This window comes from Erithacus rubecula, assembly GCF_903797595.1.
Source record: "Erithacus rubecula genome assembly, contig: SUPER_Z_unloc_2, whole genome shotgun sequence".
Classification (NCBI taxonomy): Eukaryota; Metazoa; Chordata; class Aves; order Passeriformes; family Muscicapidae; genus Erithacus; species Erithacus rubecula.
This window is the reverse complement of record NW_027635860.1, coordinates 3,712,667-3,733,484: the sequence shown is the minus strand read 5'-3', so window position 1 is coordinate 3,733,484 and position 20,818 is coordinate 3,712,667. Positions and strand designations below refer to the sequence as shown.

General features: G+C 39.9%; 1 protein-coding gene across 20 annotated transcripts in view; it reads right to left on the bottom strand.

Moving 5' to 3' along the window:
* Positions 1-20,818, bottom strand: part of SEMA4D (semaphorin 4D) — a 97,634-nt gene that overhangs the window by 52,282 nt on the left and 24,534 nt on the right. Inside the window, exon 1 of one of the 20 annotated variants that reach the window (XM_079331005.1) lies at positions 16,563-16,678. The exons of the other annotated variants lie outside the window; for them this stretch is intronic. The gene's annotated coding sequence lies outside the window, so the exon portion shown is untranslated. Of the gene's footprint in view, positions 1-16,562; positions 16,679-20,818 lie in introns of those variants that run through there. 20 annotated transcript variants of the gene reach the window in all.

Sequence of the window (20,818 nt, the reverse complement as noted above, 5' to 3'; positions counted from 1 at the left end):
GTGGCAATATTAATAATGCAAAGGTCATTTTGACCTTTACCTAGTAACTGGGTATCAGTTTGTGCCCATATACTGCTTATCCAAAAACACAGGTGCAGATCTTTCAGTACAAGTGCTTCAGGTTTCACATCAAATTATGTGTGAGCATGTCAGGAACAGGATTATAGAAGCTTTGCTCGCAGAACATTCGCATGAGCATTACTGGGACTTTAACTCCTGCAAAGCCTAAAATGAGCTTTTTCTTATGCCAAATGAAATGCTGCAGAGAGAGTCATTACAACACTTGACGATTAACTTCGAAAACCTTGTTTGCACTATCATTACAAATATTTTAACAGGAAAGATAGGAGATATGCACCACAGAGGTTCTACCACAAACACTGACAAAACAGGTAATTATTACAAGTTTTTAGTCATTGAAAGCTAAATTTGAGGGGCTTTAGTATTACAGAAAAGCAGATCTGGAAAATTGCACGAAGGCATTAGAGGCAAGATGAGATTTATGTGTTTCCTCAAAGGTTTAGGGCTCAACAGAGAAACAAAGCTTTCCTTGGCAACACTGACCTCCAAATGCCACAGCAGCCACCATTCATGTCTTATCTCAAACCAGAGATTTCAACCCCAGAACAATTACATCTTTTACATTTCAAATCTCAGAGTAGAAAAATTGCATTTAAGATGAGCCAAATGGAAAAGTTAATCCCAAACAAGAGAGACATGTCAGAGAATTCAGTAATTAATGTTAACTGTGAACCAGTTTCTGCAGAGATGTTAAAGCCATTAGCTGCTTCCCTGTATCCCTTTTTAGCTTTCTCAGGTCATCAGACACAGGTAACACATTACCAGAAAATAAAAAGAAGAAAAAGAAAGAAAGAAGAACATCCTTGAGACTGCTATATCCCCTTTCCTTGCTGCACAAGCCAGAACACGTAGAGACAGGACTTCAGAAGATACCTTCACTGTCTCTATTCCAAGTGTCATTCTGTACTGCAAAATATCCTTCTCTTCTAAAGCGCACTTAATAAGCAAGAAACAAAACAAAGCTGCCCATATAGCCTATAAAATAAATGGGCCCTTTATACAAAGCAAAACAAAAGATCATCTTTCTACATTAATTCAAATCAATTAAACTTCAAATGTTAAAGTTCTTTGTGGCTGTATTATTTTCTGAATTTAAATTTCGACTGATGCAGCTCGTTTGCTAAAAGTCTGGTGGTTTGTTTTGGGTCTGCTGGTTTAGGGTTTTATTTTTGTTTGATAAAGGCAGACTTCATACAGCAAACAAACAAATTACTCTTACTAAGCATTGGTTTCCTTCTCACTCTCCCTTGACACTTTCCCCAGTTTTCTCTAATTGGAATACTAGCTTTAAACTATTGCAAGAGTACATAACAAAAAAAACAAAACCATGTCCCAGTATTAAAATGTGGACCCAGCTAGACAACGTTATTTGTGAAATAACTTCTGATATACAGTTTTCTTTACAGTAAATTATTATCTAGACTTCTTTGAAACCAGAAATTATTTTTTTAGAAACTGAAAACCACTAATCTTTAAATTTCTCAATAGTATCTGCAGACTTGCACTGAGAATTTAAATCTACTAACAGTCAGCTTGCTTTTCTTAAGTAGCTTTGGCAGATCTTTTAGAAGTCATCCAAGGTAACCATGAGTATACACACTACAAACTGAAATCAGTACTACAGATTAACATCCATGTATTAGCTGCTTTGCTACTGCTCCTCTATAATTTAAGACAGAATGACAAATCTCTTTGTTTTTGTTGCTAAGAATCCTGTCTCCTGCTGGACTGTCTGCTAGCAAGCTTCATTTAAGCTTTCTTATTCTTACAGGCTGCAGACATATCTCTGTTTGGCACAATACTGTCTTTAACAACAGATTTGCTGTTCAACGACACATGAGAAACTGCGCTGCAGTTTGCATGCAATGGTCTACGTTGCTTAACAGCAAGGTCAGCCAATGGCATACCTTGAAGCACAACACCAAGCTGCTCCTTATTGATCACTAAACTTCCCTGATTACTCTAAGAAAGCCTAAAACTAGTAGTCTCTGCAGAAAAAAATATAGGTACTGGAGTATCTATGCTCAAACAGCTTATTTATCTTTTTAACACAATGGGCATTATGCACTTTACCATTAGCTCCTTTGAGACATGGCACTTTAAAACTATCTGAATAGGTTAAAGTTTTTTTGAATTCTAATATGCTCTGAAAGGCTGGTGGCATATCCAACATCTAAGTAACAGAAAATGGTGATGCAATTTCATGACAGTTGACCCCTGCCTCAAGACTGCTAGCAAAACACTTGTCATGCTGTGTTGCCTTAGATGATGTTAAATGGCATCTCCCTCAGCAGGAAAATAAGCTGTTGCTTACTTACCTTTGTGTTAGAATGAAACAAAATATTTTAAATGTTAGCATTTGAAATCACTGCTCACAATGAACCTTCTTCAAGACAATGACAAACTTAGGACAAGCTAAAGAATTAGGTTTATTTCACAGATTTTCAGTAGTGATAGAAAAGGTTCATCTTGCTGACATTCACTCATCTAAGTTCTCCAAATTACTCATGATGCACAAGGGAACCAAAGATGCATTTCCTGCTGCTTCTCTGAGTACGAAAACTGGTTGCTTCATTCTACCTATTACAGATGTTTTTGCAAGATTTTCTACAGGAGTCCTTCCTGTCTAGCAAAAGAGAGGCTTCATAGGACACTTCCTGAGAAAATATGTCCTGAAAACAATCTGGCCAGGTCCTGACCAAGATGAGCTGCTTGCTAGCAATCACTCAGACCAGTCCATTGGTGATGGGTCTTTTTCCATCCAAGGCCTAGAACCTGTCAATGGCATTTATCTGATCTCCAGTGCTCCGGTACATTTTCCAGCTCTCAGAGACATGCGTTATGTTGAAGCTTCTCTGATACACGACAGCACAGTTGCCAGTTCCATGCCTGAGAAAGAGCGCAAGAGCCTGGGATCAACTGCTTCACTTCTGAAGGACATGGTAACTGCAAACACAGAAGGCGACCATGCCTGGGAAGAGACCTCTGAGCAGAACACTCCACCAGCTCCTGTGGCACACAAAGTGCTGGTAACAGCCTGGCTCAGGTAGCCTAACAAAATGTCACAATGGACTCAATGAAAGCCTATTCTTGGAACAGCATTTTGACAACAGTTCAAAAAAGCAAAATTTTTCTAATCAGAAAGACTTGGAAGACTTCAGCAACTCCAACAGAAAAAAGGTGAGAAAACTGCCTAGTGAGGATTTTCACATGGCTTGTGAAAGTTACAATTTCAGCAATTCAGTGAAAGTTCGCACTACTTTGAGCTTACACATGTTAATGCTTATGTCACTAGCCAAGTAATTCTCTCCTACTAAGCCACTTTATAAGGTTTCATGGGGAAAATAAGTTAAATAAACATTATTTAACTGTCTCCTTAACAGTCTGAGGAGCTGGTAGCATAGCTTGCTTGTGAGCACCTCCCATCACTTTGCATCCACCTTTGTGAGGATCTCCCAGCCACTCACCACATCCTTTCATTCACATCTACCTTGACACCAGAGCTACCTCATTCTAGCAGCCACTCTTTTGCCACCACAGGACTCTTTCAACTGCACTGAATGATCCATGCCTGACATGGGGGTACTTTCTTTCTGTACTTATACACAAGCTTAGAAAACACCCAGCAGCAGAGACAGAGACAATCTCATGCATATGAATGCAGACTAATTTGAAGAAGTCCCTATATTCTCAGCAACACTATCTGGTCTCCCAGTAGCCATACCCTGTGTCCAAAATAAAACCCCTTCCGTGAGCTGCTGGTAAGTGAGAGATGCAAGCGCACACAAAGACCCCATGCCAGACCCTCTACTCTCTTCTGTACTGCCAGAAGAGGCAAGGGTCATGTGGACTTCTCTCTCCCATTGCTACACAGGTCCTGTTTCACAGTTTTGACCCCACAATGACTGAAAAATTTTCAGATCGACAAGCATCAAGAAGTACTCTCACACAGCAAAGAACATAGCCTATTCTTGGAATATCAACAGCAAAGATGCATGATTTCAAGGAACAGAGCTGAATGGTATTTTTCAGGTGAAATGCTCATCCAATAGCAAGTCTGTAGTCCTTCAATCCTTGCCCTTCCAGTTTGAAATTGAGACAAATAAGATTACAAGATCTTAAAGTGATCTATTAAAGCAGATAAAGCAAACACTTCGGTGTGTTACTGCAGCACACTGGAAGACTTATCCAAAACATAAAAACTTTCTCAAAGGAAGAGGTTTTTATAGCAGCAAATCTATGGAAGAATATGGAATTGTTTCTGCTGCTATCTTGCCAAATTTAAACAGAAAATAGCAAATAAAAATGCTTAGAGAATATAAAATATTGTCAAACCCCATTTCAATGATGTCAGTTGTTCATAGTCCAAAAGATTAAACTCTATTGGATTAGAAAGGATGACATGTCACTTTTAGAAGCCTGTCTGGGACAATTGTATCCATGAGACTGCAGAAGGCTTATCACCACCAGAGGGAGGATAAGAAAGTCTATAGGCCTGAAAGTCAAGTTACTAGTCCACTCTGTAGACAATACTATAGTCAGGCCAGGGTTTACACAGCATTCAAACTCAATATACACAGTGGATGCTGCCCATCAACCAGGACTTGAGGAAGCTAGTGTAACAATGACTCATTTTTTTGTACCTGAAACAGGAACAACCACCACTGATTAGCAGGCTTTGAATTAAGCATGAAAGAGAACAATACAAAAACAGAAGAGGCATAACTTGTTTGGACAGGTAACACAGCGCATAGTATAGCAGAGGTAAAAAGTAAAAATTAAAAATCAAACTTAAAAATCAGACAGCTGTTTCAGGAAAAAGCTGTCTCTGGGGAATAAGACAAAGAATAGATTTTTAAGCAGAACACATACAGTCCCATCATCACAAAGATCTAACTCAAGAGAAGCACCAGCAGCCGAGAGGTCAGGGAAGGGAGAAAAAGAACAAGGAACAGGCAATTACAGTTACTCAATTAAATGCAACCTGAAGCCATGGCTGCATCCTCAGAATACTGGCCTTCCTTCCACCCTCTTGCTGGGCCACTTTCCATAGCAGCTCAGAGTAGTGTGAAGCTGTTTGCACCTATGAGCTGCAGCACTGACAACTAGATCAAACTGGCAGGAGCAAATATGGGAACACCAGAATAATTTTCCTCTGCTGCATATTAGGAAAAATCTGGAAACAATGCAGACTCCAACTAAGAATTATTTCCCCTCCAGTCTTAGAAGACATTTTATCTTCTTAACATATAGATCATTATTACATCTCCAGTTTCAAGGAAGCTGAAAATCTACTCTACCAGCAGAGAAAAACACTACCAAACTAGCAAAAATATTTTCAGATGTGTACTATTTGGTCCAAACCAAGGCTGACAGACACAAGAAGCATCTGATCTGCAGTATGTCTGTAGACACTCTTTCCTTTGATTCTGCTTATAAAGGGTCTGTGGTTGACAGAAGCTAAACAGAGCAAGAGCAGAGAATTTCAGTGGGTCGAAAGATTAAACCTAGACTGCAAAGTGGCAGCCATTTCTGCCTCTATGAGGAAAAACCCAGAGTTAGAACAAGCTGAGCGAATTCAGTTAAATCATAACCACATTAAGCCATTCATCTCTGTGCAGAACATCCCAGGCTTTGCAGCTAACATTTCACTGCGTGAACGGGTAGAAACATTTGCTCACATAAGCCGGTTAAATGTGATTCAGCCCAGATGTCCAAATGGCTTAGCAGTCTTTGTTTGCAAAACATCAATAAAGAATGACAGACACAAATATAGGACTGAGCTCCTGTCCAGAGGACGTGCAAGGCCTGGCATTTAACAAGACTGCTTTTCATAGCACATATTGCTAACACTCAGTGACGTACCAGAACTACAGTTATACAACATTCAGTTCTTGTGCAAGTGAGAGGTGAAAATAGGCACAATCTAAACCACCTGCCCATTAGGGTCCCCACAACCTTATGAAGCAGTGCTACACCTGTCAGCAACAAAGAGACAGAGAGGAAAAAAGAGGTGAGAAAATGCTGCCAATCTTGGCAAATATCTGATACACCACAGGGTGAGGTGAAGTGATCCACTGAAAGCCATTACTGTTTTCACAAACATGTACCAAGCTAAGTTCAAAAGCTTTGTCTTACAGACAATGGCAGGCATGAGAGAGCTAGGGACAGAACTACACTTGCAGTGGATTTGCTGAGATACTTCTATCACAATAGTGTCACTGACAGCTCTCTTAGTACAACATAGAGTCCCAGAACACACAAACATAAAAGATAGCATTTAAAAAGAAAGTACCATAGACATACAAAAGCTTAACAGGAAAATCAGGGTGCAAATAACACAGGGAAAAACTTCAAACAAGGCCAATAACATGCCAGTAATTCATCTTCCCAAATTCAAGGTCATTTTCTACTCTCACTGTGGAATGTATTGATTCTAATTAAGCACAAAATTTCCTCCAGCAATATGATGTCTGGCTCAGCCAGTTTCCACAATGCCTGTGTACATTACGAATTTACCCTTAAAAAAAGCAACCTGAGTAAAAACCATGGACATGATCTATTATGCAAATATATGTAAACATTTGCAACAAACTTCCACACACCTATTACACTGAGGTATTTGGTTCAGTATGGTGATACACCAGTGCACAAGCACCTTCATAAATAAAGGCATTCCCCTGACTCAATCACAAACAAAGAATTAATCCCAAAACTACTGGCCCAGATTATCTGCTAGCAGCATTTTAACAGAGCTGAAACTAACAGAGAAGCTTGTTTAAAGCCAAGTCTTCCTCAGAATACACAGTATACCAACAGACGAGCCTTAACACGTCAGTTCAGACCCACTTGCAGCAGACCCACCAGTCCTCCTTCACTACTTAAAACAAGTAATATCTAATTTGTAATAAAGAGGCATTTCACAGGCAAAAGAATGGATATGCTGCAGTCAATACCAATAAAGTTAGCATTACAGCAGGACAATGTCCTCCCAGATACCAGGCTTATTGCCTTTAAAATTGAATTTGAAGACAACAAATTAAAGGAAATACTCAACTCTGAAAGGGCCAACAGCCCTTCAAATTCTCCTCCTTAAAGCTATCTTTGAAGCTCAAAAGACATTCTGCTTGTAGGAGGTATTCAGATATTGTGACTTGAGAGTATTTGCCTTGACCCAAACTTTAGAAGTTCTTTAAGACTGGGGCTGGAAGGACTGAGCATCAAGTACCTAATTACAGCTTAGGTGCAGGCAAAGCATAAATTTGCTCACATTGTACACACAAAATTTTGACCAACACAAAAACTCTAAAACCCTGAGCAACCATGCTCTTGATACACTTCTGCCAGAAGTCTTTATATTCTAAAAAAAGAAAATTATCTTTTGGGTATCACTCTCCTTTGAAAGCCATTTATAACTCCATTTTGTTACATTCAGTTCTAAATGTCGTTTCCCACTGTGCTCTCCAGAAAGCAAGAAAAAAACAAAAAAAAAGTAAAACAAAGGATTTTGTGGCAAACAACATAATTCTGGGGTCAAGAAGCAAAAAATCAACTAGCAGTCAATAATTTAAATATGCACAGAAAGTTTACTGATGACACATTCAGTCTTTTGCTCTAATTCATACCTATAATTTCTCAGAACAAAGTCATCACTGTCTCACACTGTATTTTAAAGGTGCATGGGCCAATTCTTTTACACAGAGTTGTATGAATATTCTACCTGCCACACACTTAGGATGGCAATGTACAAGCAGTTGCTCCAGCCAATTTTGTTCCAAAAGCAGCAACTGCTTTCCTTGCCTAAAAAGAATTTAATGAAACCATCTGCTCACAGTTCAGTCTATTCTAAAAACATCCTGCATTCTTTATGCTCTCTTTTACAGTACAAAGTTTGGCTAGCATCCCAAGGCTACAACCTTTGCAAAAAGCAAAGCAAGCAGCAGAAAAAAATTCCTGAAAATATTTTGTTCATATTGACATTAAAATACTTCAGCATCTGCATATATCATATGCAGATAGCACATTACTGACAACATTTTTGGCAATACTTGTATTTTGAAGAAAGGCAATAAACTAGTAAATTGGAATGCAAATTTAATCTTGGAGTGCTTGTTTTTAAATATTTGAACGGATTATTTGGTAATGTAAACAATGTCCAATCAAGGAAGCTAACTGATCAACAATTTAAAAATACCTCTATGTTACAGCCTCATATAAGCACAGCCAAAAGATTACGAACTTATGTTCATTTAAACTCTATCCAACACACCTGTAAAATAGCTATCAGGAAATAGAGATTTAAAACTACTGCTGTAGGGGCTGCAGGAAAGTGCCGTGTTTAACAGCCACACACCTCTGACAGCAGATTCCAGCTGTCAGGACATTGCCTATCCATGGGAGATTCACAGGACAAGAGTACTGGACGTGGCACAACTAGGCAAGAGTGAACTTGAGGACAGTCTCCTACATTAAGTTACTGCTTTTACACATACTACAGATAGGGACCATATATTGACTTTTAACACTACTAACTACTAACTTAAGAGGCACATTTCTCCAATTCCCCATCTGTTAGGGTCCCTCTGGCAGCAGCTTAAACATGATTTTCCAAGGATATATTGCAGCAAAGGATTAACTTCTGTTGCATGTGGCAGTACAAATAATAGTAAGTATGGTTTTCCAACTGAAAAATATTCTCTTTAGCCACAAGTTCAAAACCTGCTTCATTGTCCATCCAACATAATCAATAGTGCTGCAAACCCATCAGGAAACAAAAAAATACATCCATCACGGTACCAAGCACAATGGAGCCTTCAATTCTGCCTGGCTATTTTAGATTACTTTCATACACAATGAATGGTATGCTAAATTACAAACAAAACACCATGTGCAAAAAAAAAAAAACCTAAAAAAGAAAACAACAAAAAACCTGTAAACATAAACAGCACAATAAAAACACCTTACTTTGTTTGCAGAGAAACAGAGCCTTCAGACACCAATATCCTGAATATACAACACGCATGTTTTGGGTTTCATTGTTTCCACAGCAAGACTTTCTGGAAGGCTGGGCACAACAAAGGGATAAGAATCTCTTTCAAATGTTTTTTATGACAGATTCCAAAAAGTATCGTTTCTCTGTAGGACTCACATTTAATGCACTAAGAGCATCATTTCTCTGTGAGACTTACATTTAATGCACTAAGACTGTATATCTAAAATTTCAGTAATCATCTGGTGTCCAGGAGAGTTATGACAGTAGCACAGGACAGGCAAAAATCAGACCAAAGCTTCTGTTACAAGAAAAAGGAAGAAAAAAAGAAAGAAAAGAAAAATTAGCAAAGTTCCACACCAAAACCTAGGTGTGAACATTTGTTCTGTTCTCACAGCACTGAGTGTCAAAATTCCATGCTCACAGTTCAGAACATATTGTCAAAGAGCTGCCTCTTCAAAGAGCCAAGCCTGTTGTACCATGAAGAGAGGGGGGAAAAAAAATATTCTCAATTTACAGTTTTTTCTCCCAGATTTCTCTGTAATAAAACCATAACTGTTCTTCCAAACTTGGCCCTTTCATGGTCATAGAGCAAAGAAAGCAAGGCTTTCATTTTGGGGTTTTACACAAGGAGAAAAAGAACTTCAACGTACTGCAGTAATTGGGCAGTATTTTTTTTTTTCCAGTGCTGGGATTCTTCAAAAGCAATAGCATGCCTACTGTCACAGCTATAGGTAACTCATCTGAAATAATGTGACTGACAGAGACAGCTTCCAAGCCAGGCCAAAACTATTGAAGGGCCTCCATAAGGCCAAAACTAAACTTCTCATAGAAGCCAATTCTCCTGTTGCAAATGGTGTCATTTTCTCATCCTGCATGTGTTAAGTGACTGAAGAATAAGATTCATGAAAATCAAATCAGAAAGCACTAAGACAGTACAACGAGTGCTGAAAACACACATCTCCTGTTCTAAGAAGCAAACCCAGGCAATGGTGTAAATAGAGTGTTTGCTACACTGATTTAAAATACACAAATATACTTCTCCTCCTCTACTCTGGCCTGAGAATTTGTGCTAAGACACCAGAATTTTCACTAACTGAACTGTATCAGTATCACCCTCTGTACCATAAAAGAAGGCACATCTGCAGAGGAATGAAAAGATGGGCCTTACTGTAAACAGATCCACAAGGCTGTGCCCTCCATCCCCACACATTCTGGTCTCAGGCCAGAAGATGGGCACCCAACAACACATCATCTGCAAAGCGCAAGCAAAAGATCATTCCATCAAAGGTGGCATAGGAGTCATGTGGCTGTCAGTGGCTACTTTGGAAATTACTGCTCAAACAGAACTATCATCCAGCTCCTTCTTGTACTCAATGAAAATTCCCAGGATCATGCCCCACTGCATACTGAACCACCCTAGGCAATACAGAGAGAAGACTGGCATTTCCTATAAATGTGGCAAAAAGAAACAGTGCTCCTCCAAACACCAGGGATCGTAGCTGAAAGAACTGAGGCAGGGATCCATACCGCTGCTCGTTTCAGCACTTCTCATGTTCTGGGATATATAAAATATACTTCTGGGATATACTAAAAAAGTGAAGCAAAAATGCATTTTCCAGATCATTGCTAGAGCTATATCTATATAGCTTTATATATCTATATAGCTATAGCTATATTGCTATATCTGCACATGCACCTTCCTTCTCCCTCTTGTTGTCTGATCAGTGTTACTTTCCAGGGATTAAGGAGAATGTAAACTACTAAGTGCTCAAAATTTGATCCATTGGAAAAGCCCCCAAATTCACTTGTTTGAAGAGTATCAAGCATAAGATGGAAGATAATTTGAATAAATACTAGCACTGCATTAATGGAGATACAGAAATTTACCAGCAGTCTTCTTTCCACCTCCACCAACCAGGAACAGAAGTCATCACCCAAGGGACAAGAAGAACAGGACCAGGCACAGAAGCAGAAAAATTCTTCTTTATACAACCACCAGATTGACAGTGCTTGAAAATGACACTTTAACAACAGTCTATATGTAACATATGTATTAGTAAGAGAGATGCAGAAAGCTACACATGCATAGGTTTCTTCTCTTGTTCTTACAGACAAATTTGCAATTTCAAAAAACTTACCCAGCAAAAAAAAAAAGGCCATTTGCTTTTATGTGAAGAAATGGAGGTGCAACATCACTTTTCAGACAGATCAGTTCCTAAATGCAGCTCAATATAGTTCTAATAGTAATGCAAGGAAACAAGTAAAAGCTTATTTAACTGCAGATTTTCAGGAAGAATATGCTCTCTTTCACAGTGCAGAACTACAGTTTTGGAAAGTGTTAAGGTTTTGACTGAAATTCTGCCAACCAGAGAAAACACTTTGGAAGCTTACCAGACCAGTTGCTGCCATGGAACAAAGCATCTTGAATGTGCTCCTCACAAGTTCAGGTTTCCTCTGATCCACCTGTCCCTTCAATTTCTAATTGCATGTGTATCCTTTGAATGTCTTTTATGTAATTTCCCTTCTGGCAGTCCCACCAGACACTTGACAAACTGTGATGCATGCCTCTTCAGCTTACAGCACACACAGAGTTAACACTCTTGCTAACCAAGTGAGAAAACACTGCACAATACCAACCTATTTTATTTGAAATCTGTGTTAACTTCTGTTTGAGCTATAGTGAAGATAAGAAGCATAGAGAAAAGCTGGACCACTGAGGCTCTGAAAATCCTGTGCATCAGAGGACTAAATAAGCATAAGTGGAAGTGCACAAGCTGTGCTTCTGTCACACACACAGAGGAGAGCACTTCAAAAACACCAACCTGAGCATCACTGAAACACAGACACAGAGAGGATTCTGATCTTACAGTCATATTAACAATGTGTCAAAGCCTGTAAAGCAGGTGCACTAAAAAGTAGAAGATCTCGAGTTAAGAATAGCAGGACTCAACGCAGATCCCTCTTCCCTTGCTATCTCTACCCTAGACCTGTTTCAGTCCCTTAAGCAGACAGATAATGTGAGCTACAGCTCCAAAAGCCTCTCTACAGCAGGGTTTGGGGGATACCAGACCCATATTACTCCATTCTCAGTCCCAGACAAAACGTGAGCTGCTCCCAGAAGATAAATAAGAAAGTAAGTCACTGAATCAGAGTTGCCCACAGTTCCCTTCTGTTCCCAGGCTGACGAAAACCTAGCAGACTGTGGCAGGGACCTAATGACTTATGAGAATACAACAATGCATCACGAACGGTCAGCAGCAGGAACCAAAAACGAACACTGAGGAAGAGCAGAAAGGGACAAGTCACCTATGCTGTAGCATGCTTATTTCCTTTATTCATCTTCCAACTTCAGTGACTGTAGAATGCCAAAAGCCATTTTGAGTACTTGAGACAGGGCAGATAAATGCCTGATGACAAGTTTGGCAAGAATAATTTGTATCACAAGCTGGTTTCACTACTTGGATAGCAGCAAAAAAGTATGAACAAGCACTGTTAGCATGTTTAAAATTTCCATACCGCATGCTGAAGACTGAAAATGTACCATATAAAGGATTACTCAGAAAACCAAGGCAATGGGTAAAGCAAACACAAACCAACTGCATTTATAGTTCTAACACAAACTCTCACAGCCCTCAGCCTGAAGCAACTTCAGACAGCAAACAAAGGCTGCAAGAAAAAAAAAAGCCAATCTAAAAGAGACAGTTCTGTGTAGAAACAATATGAAGTGAACTAATTTGAAATACAATGATGTTTAACCAGATTCTGCTCTCTCACTCTATCAAAGTTAGAATGGTATTTTCATCAGAAGATTCTAAAAGCATCGCTGCTAGAGAAGCAGGTAGTGGAGTGAGTGAGTAATTAATGGCTACCCCCTCCAAATCAATGAACAGTGACAGACTGATCATGACACACGGTATAGTCACGACAGCTGCAGCAGACAGAAAATGCTTTGTACAAAAGCTGTAATCAGGATAGTTTAGAGCTGCCAAAGAAAAGTTAACATACAACTGAGACTTTCACACACAGGCACCTCATTAACCTTTGCTTTTCATGCTATGCACCCCTGAGTAATGGGTATGTGAAACTTTGTTTTAAAAGGTTTGTCTACCTTACTGTAAATGGAAGGGGGATCCCAAAGAAAAAGCACTGCAGTTACTGAAACGGTTTAGGTGGGTACTGCCATCTTGAGAAACAGAACCAGGTCTGTGATTAAAGCCCTGCCTAAGAGTGACAGCATCCACTTGCTTCTCTGTGAGAAGAACTGGATACTAAGCTTGTCTCTCAGAAGCAGAGCTTCAAAAGAGATAAATCATAATTCACAGCTACTGGCACAAGTCTAACTTTTCTAACATTAAATGAGTTTTAGATGCTGAAATTCATACACCAGTCTGAAAGGTTTCCAATGCAAACAACTACATATTCCTGTAGGTTAGTGTATCACTGAGCAGTGGGCTTCCTAGCACAGTTCTAACAAACCAACTGTACTAACAGACTGTTCAGTAATTAAAGTTGACGCTTCCTTGCCCATCAGGCAACAGCATTCAGGAGCCATCACATAACAAAACCATTGTTAGTCAGTCTTTTACATATTCTACTGGAGAACAAAAGGTGACTGTTGTACAGTCAACAAGGACTTGAACTTCTGCAGGTAGTTACACTTCTTAATCTCAACAAACAGTGAAAAAATATTTTGCACTGATAGAAGGGGTGAAAACTCTTAATAAAAATAAAACACAGTAGTTCCCTAAAGTTTTCTCTTACAGTGTTTCACTAAACAGTATCTTTTCATAACTGCCAACATCATACCACTTAACTACTGCCATTAGCTAGAGAAGATAGAACAAAACTGCTCCCCAGGAAGGACAGTTTATCCTCCTTCCATCCTCCTCAGTCACCATATTTAGTGGTCTTTTGAAACTTTTCAAACCTATGAAAAAATACAACATTTTGACACTCGAGTATGAGATAAACATCTAAAAAAAAATCACATATTCACTTCTTCCCAAACATTTATGATATGACAGGTGTTCTTCAGTAAAAATATGATGTAAGAAATTGCAAAAGACTCACCATAAGAAAAGGGTAAGGAGAAAATTTCTTTCATAGAGGAAGGTAAGAAGGGTTTTGAGTTTCTGGTGGTGTTCCATGAATATATACAACACATTTAAAAATTAAAATCAATCATATCAATGTAGTTTCTGAATTGTGATGTTTGATCAACCACACTAACTACAAGCAGCAATCACAGGTGAGGACCAAGCAGATACTTTATCCCAATTTTCATGAGAAGAAAAAAATAGTGAAAGAACAAAGCCTCAGAAACAAGTAAAGAAAGAAACCCTGGAATAAAATGAAATAGTAGGCTGAGACAAGTAAAGGGCCTCTAATGGTAGTGATTTATTCTATCAGAGCCTGTTAGTGTCAGGTTATGTAATGAGCCCACATGATTTAGGATTTTATGTAGGGAGAAAATGTTTTTCAATTAGCAATATGGATTTAAGTCAGCTGATGTCAAGTGCCTGTAAGTGATAATCTTGTGAAAATGACAGATGAACATTTTAAACAAAGTCTTAAAATCCATTACATTTTATGACCTTAAGTTTATGAAGACATGCCTTAACACTATCTTCAAAACCAACCAAAAGAAATTAGATACTAGATATAAGCTGTAATTCTCCCAGCTACCAACATTTCTCTAATATCTCTGTTTCTGCACGATACAGATGAAACAATGCATAAAGTTGTTACACAAAAGTCAGTAACAGTGCAGTGAATTAGATCAGGTAAAGCCTGTAAGAAACAAACTCACAAAGAACAATTATTGCATGAAAAGCATTTACAGAAGGGAAAATATGAATGGGAAAATACCACACAACTAACAAAGTCAACACTGCTACTGACAATCAGTTTGCCCTTCCACATAACAGAAGCTGCTAAACTCCTCCACAAGTCATCTGAAGTGAAAATCTGCTCCTAGAAAAGCAGTTCCCAACATACAACCTCCTGCAGCAGTAGAATCCATTGCCACTTCTCTTTTATGGAAGTGTGCTTTATTACTGCTCTGAAACACCTGCCTTCAGCTTCCAAACACTGGGGTATTAAATATGTTACCCTAAGGAGTCAGATAAATTTTTCTTCATCATCATTTGTATATATCCATTTATGCCCATTACCTTTTCTCTGATAAGTTATACCAGCAGTGCTTTTTTGAATTTATCCCACTTTGTAAATATTTTCTAGTGCTTATCAACCCTCTACAACTCAGGTAATATCCTGAACTCCCTCACAGGCCAACAAGATAATGGAAGGAGACTAAACCAAGGCGTTGTGAGCTTCACTAAACTGGTATGCATTACAAGCATTGTGGATTACATGGAATCTGTTCACAATCACCAAGATATTACAATAAATCTCCAACCTTTCAAATGAATCTTTGCAAGTGTACTTTAAAACTGTTTTCCAAGATACTCAGATAATGACTGTCCAAAACCCTGTGTTTTCAAAGCAACCAGGTTCAGAGCCAAAAGTCATGACTGAGACCAGCAGCCTCTGGGGGCTGTCAGCACTGGAGTCCTCACATGTCAATTTAGGTAGCTCTAGAGTTACTGCCTTTTAAAACACTACTTTTCAGTACACCAAGGTCTTTCATTAAATCACACTCAGTCAGTTCAGCACAGTTCCTAAGATTAAGAAGCAAAAAAAGTTAAGTCCTAGTCCACTTCTGTATTCCTTTTCCACTCTAGCTACATCATTTCATGAGGGTAAAGGAGGTATGTCAGGTAGAAACTCGTCTAAACAAGTAAGAAGCAGAGATAAGCTACTAAGACACAATAGATTTGTCTCGTGGTGTAACTTTGGCCATGCCATGAATATATGTACCTCTCTTCAACCTGAGTCCAATTCTTAAATTGCTAGAATACATAAAATCCCCTTCATCCTCTTATTCCTATCAACTAAAACCTACATAAAAGTATGCAAGAGTAAAGGAAACTAATGGGGTTAAAAAAAAAAAATTAAACCAATTTATTTCCTTCTTCCCTTTTCATTTACTACAAGCCAAAAAACCTCTTGCCTTCATCTTTTAGCAAAAATCACTCCACTTAATCAGCACTTGAATTTACCTTCTTTAGGCAACAAGAATCCTGATGCCTTCCTAGCTTTAACCTTACATGGATGAGAGAAAAACTATTTCAGGGTGGGTACAAAGAAGCAGCAAGGCGAGGGCCACCCAGCTGAACACCAGAAAAGACAAGAGTTCCCTCACACTGTGCCCAGTGCTGCACAAGCCCCACAACACAGCTTTGCTTCCCCATGTCCTGCAACCAGTCTGGCCACCACTGTATCTGGCTCCTGTCCACCCAGACGTGAGTGCCCTGCTCAACCACAGAGAGGAAAACAATGGGGAAAAGCAAGGACAGAGAAAGGGTCCTCTGTTTTCCACCAGCTGACTTTCTGGTGTACGGGCCCATTTTTGTTTAGTTTGACTTACATGGGAAGCAACTGATGTCATCTCGGTGCAGTACCCTAGGGCAACAGCACAGTAGTAGCCATGGGAATTCAAGGAAGTGGCTACCATGTCTGCTCTAGAAAGCTCCTCAACAAACAGGCAAAAAAATGAAACAGAATTGAGAGAATTACAGAGAGGAATTCAGCAACAGCAAAACCGAAAAAGAAAAAAAAAAAAAATACAATCCAATAATATGCTGTAAGTGAGCCTGGGAATCATAGAAACCTGATGACCCAGACACTTCGCATTCAGACAAAACAGATCAGTTTGGACAAAGAATACTCTCTGATTACACATTAGAAAACCCTATTAACAGCATCACTACCCAGAAGAGACAGAGGCCAACCCTCACAATAGCCTCTTGTCGTCATTAAACACAAATACCCTAGAAAGGCATCTTACTTGTTAAACCTGCCGTTTTTGCTGAATCCAATTTCTACAGATACAAAGAGGCAATTCACAGCTCTTTACCAACATTAAATGGGACACGGAGCTGGTGTGGCAGGCCCAGTTCCACCTCCCAGGGCCAGCAAAGCAAGCCTGTGCCAGAGGGTTTTGGTTTACTCTCCCTCTCTGGTGCAGGATGAGAAGCCAGGCTAACCCGCATGCTCACAAACCACCATTTCAACTGTCCGCAATGCAAGCCAAACCGTGCCACACAGCACTGATCCCCAAAAGCCACAGGAGGAAGGCAGAAGCTCAGAGCCTGCTGTCTCTGGCAGGCACTGGGAAGCAGGGAGGGAGTGGCCAGGCCTAAGGGGGTACAGCAGGGCAAGAAGCTGACAGAGGCAGTGATCATCATGGAGAACAATGAGTGTAAAATCCTGGTAAGAGGCATAAATTACCATGGAGGCCATTTTTGTTGTGCTGCCAAAAGGAGATGTAGCATTGCAACTTTCTCAATCGTTAATTGAGAGTAAAACAAAACAACATACTTTTCACCCATCCTTCACAGTCCTCCTGGTCCCATTCCGATCCAGCAGCCCCTCCCAGAGGCTAGTCCTTGACAGGGATGGCTCTCCTGTCACACTACCTGAAAGCAAGGAAGGGCCTGGCAGCTGCTCCTTCTTGTCCCCGTCCTTGCCCCGTGTCTTCAACAAGGGCATAAAGCCTCGGAGGACAGCCTTGCTGACACTAGGGCTGATCTTGCCATGCCAGACTTGACACACTTACAACAAAGGCTGAAAAAAAAAAGTTACCATTGAGATATTCAAAGGAAGAATCACTGTCAAACACAAGAAAGGTAAGTAAACTCCACACCCAATTTAGAAAGAAATTTAACTCCGCACTCAAAAACTTCAGATGACAAACCTGAAGAGCCTGCCACCCCAGCAGTAATGGTTGCCCAGTGGTGTTTCTGTCTGGTGAAGAGTTTGGGTCAGAGCCTCCCTGGATCCCTACTACATCTCAGATTCCCAACCAATTTTGCCACTGCAGAAGACTGGTAACACCAAGCCAGCAGCTGATGCCCAGCACTGCTGCAACAGCCAGAGGGCCCCTACACAGAAGAAATTGAAATACCTTGCAGAAGAAGGAAGTCTACAGCTATCATCTACCATTAACAATTTAAGACAAAATACCAGATAGCTTTATTATTTTTAAAAAGGGTTTTGTTCAATGTGAAAACACACAACTGATTTATCAGGCCCTTAATGGCATCCATGCTGAAAAACATAACTGATCAGTTTGTTTCACATTATGTGTCAACCGTTTTTTCCTAAGACAAAGATGGTTTTCATCACTTACACTGAAACTCTTGCCCAAGTGTTTCACCTAGAACCTGTCAAGTGATCTGTATTTTAACTGGACATTTAAAAAAAGTCACCAATTCCAAACTCCAAACTTTTACTTATTTCTTGCTTTGAAGAAACTCTGCTGACATATAGTTTTCTAACCCATGAGCACAAAACACCACCATACCACCCTTGTAAAAGCAGGAAATATCCTCTCCATGCCTAACCCTATTCCATAATCAAATGCACGACCTGAAATAAATGCAGTTGAAACAATACAGAAAATTAGGAGTTTAAAGTGCTAAATAAACACACACAGCATGATTAAGTACATTTTTTTCTCCAGGCACTCCTCAGCAAATAGACTGAATATTCGTCACATTTATAGCAACCATTCTTTCAGGAAGATGATTAAAAAGAAGCTGCACACCATACTGTCCCTATGATACAAGTTTTGATACAGAAATATTTCTGCATATTTAAAAATTTTAACATCAAATCAAGGAGTAAATTAAAACCTCTCATTAAACAGCTGTGTTTTCCAACACACTTTTCTTAGTATTTTTCCACCATTTAAAAGTAAACAATACTACCATAAAAGATTAACCACATGCTGTATTTATGTACTGCATAATTCTCTGCAAAGCGTAACAAGCTACAGAAAGTTAAAAGTTTCTAAATTAAATAAAAACTTCTGGTTTCAGCCTTCTTACCTAGTAAGTCTGCTGTTGAAAAAAGCACACCAGCAAACTTCATGGCAACTGTCAGATATGGGAGAGCTCAAGTGAACCAGTTTTGTAACAAAACATTGCCAACAGCCTGAGAGGTCATTACTAAATGAAGATTCCATATTAAAATCAGCAACTTGCTCAACATAATTTAAAAATATAGGCTGGAAGCAGCATATTAAATCGTAGGGAAACTAGTTAAGCAGAATTCAAGCTGTGAAAAAGCACCAACCACTGACAATAACAAAAATGCAGAAAACATCCCTCAATTCATTAGTAGCCAAGTAATTAATCACAGTGAGCTGGTCAGTGTTGGAAAGCATCCCCAAATGCCTATAAAGCCAGATTACACCACCATTACAAATTAAGGAGAGCTCTCCCTCTACATTGAAAGCCTGAGCTTAAACTATGCCCACAGAACAAGATGTCACCTATTGAGAGCAAACAACATGGTGAAAATCTGCGCCTGCACAAACAAGATCAACTACTAACCTGAATTAAAATCAAAGAGGAAAAAAAAATGCAGCCTGCTCTAAGCAACTGCCAGCTGGTAACATTAGAATGCCAGATGCTCTTATTAAACTGACCCATAGCAGAAGTCAAGGTGCAGAGAACACTGAAACACGAGGCAAAGACATCAGCATCAGAAAATGACATTGTGCAACAGGTCCCCAACACTCCATGCTCTGCAATTCCATCCTAAAACTTGGGGGTAGAAGAGACAGCCTGACAACCCATCATCACCAAGATCATAATCTCTTGCTTCAGGGAGAGGAGTGGAATTAAAATAATTCCCTCCTTTGGTGGCTGCCAAGGAACATGACCTACAATTTCACACTAAATAGGTGAAAAAAAGCCAACGCTTATGAAATATTTGTCAGCTGAAAGAAATTGTCACTTCAGTCAAGTCAGATGCACCCTTAATTCGTTGATGCCCATTTTCACGCTCCAACTCACCACAGCACAGATCATACCACGGTTTCACCAACACTCCTCTTGCTGGCAAAACCAGCTGAGGCAGCTCCTGGCCCTGCAGCAGTGCTGCTTTGTCACAGGGGACACACCATCAGCAAGCAGCACTGATGTGGTGCAGCATCAGGCCTCTAAGCAGTGGCACTACCACTTCTGAGGAAGCTGCATGGGGGCACAGCGAGAGAGTGAGAAGTGGCAGAAGTAGCTCCAACTGGCTTTTCTGGCATATGCAATGGCAGTGGTGCACCAACACACTGACAGGGACAAGCCTCCATGAATGCCATGACCATGAGAAACACAAAACAGTATTAATGTTGCTATATTTGAGCTGATCTTAATGAGCAAGTGGCGACATTGGATATTTGCATATGTATTCATAATAAAGGGTTTTACGGTGCAATTTTCAAGCTACAGTAAAGCAATAAATATAATCATAGAAGAGAAAGAGGGAACTTCGGTTTTGCCCATAGTCAAGATGAACCCACAGGCAAGCCTATGCTGGGAACAACCACACTGTCCTGTCCATACGGGCTTGCATTCCTGCTTCACATTTCTCAAATCACACTGACTCCTCTTTCAGGCACTGCCACATGCCCAATGACATGGACAGGCAACCACACCACTCCACCCTGGCAGCACCAGTGTATGTCCACAGCTAACCAACCCCAGGAAAGCCCTCACAAGGGCTTTCTTGTAAAGGTACAGCACCTGTGTGCCCCAAGAGCGGCTGCCATACATAGGCACCTCAAAACTCAGGGTCCTTTGCAACTGACAGCCAGACCATCCCAAGCTGTACAACCAAACA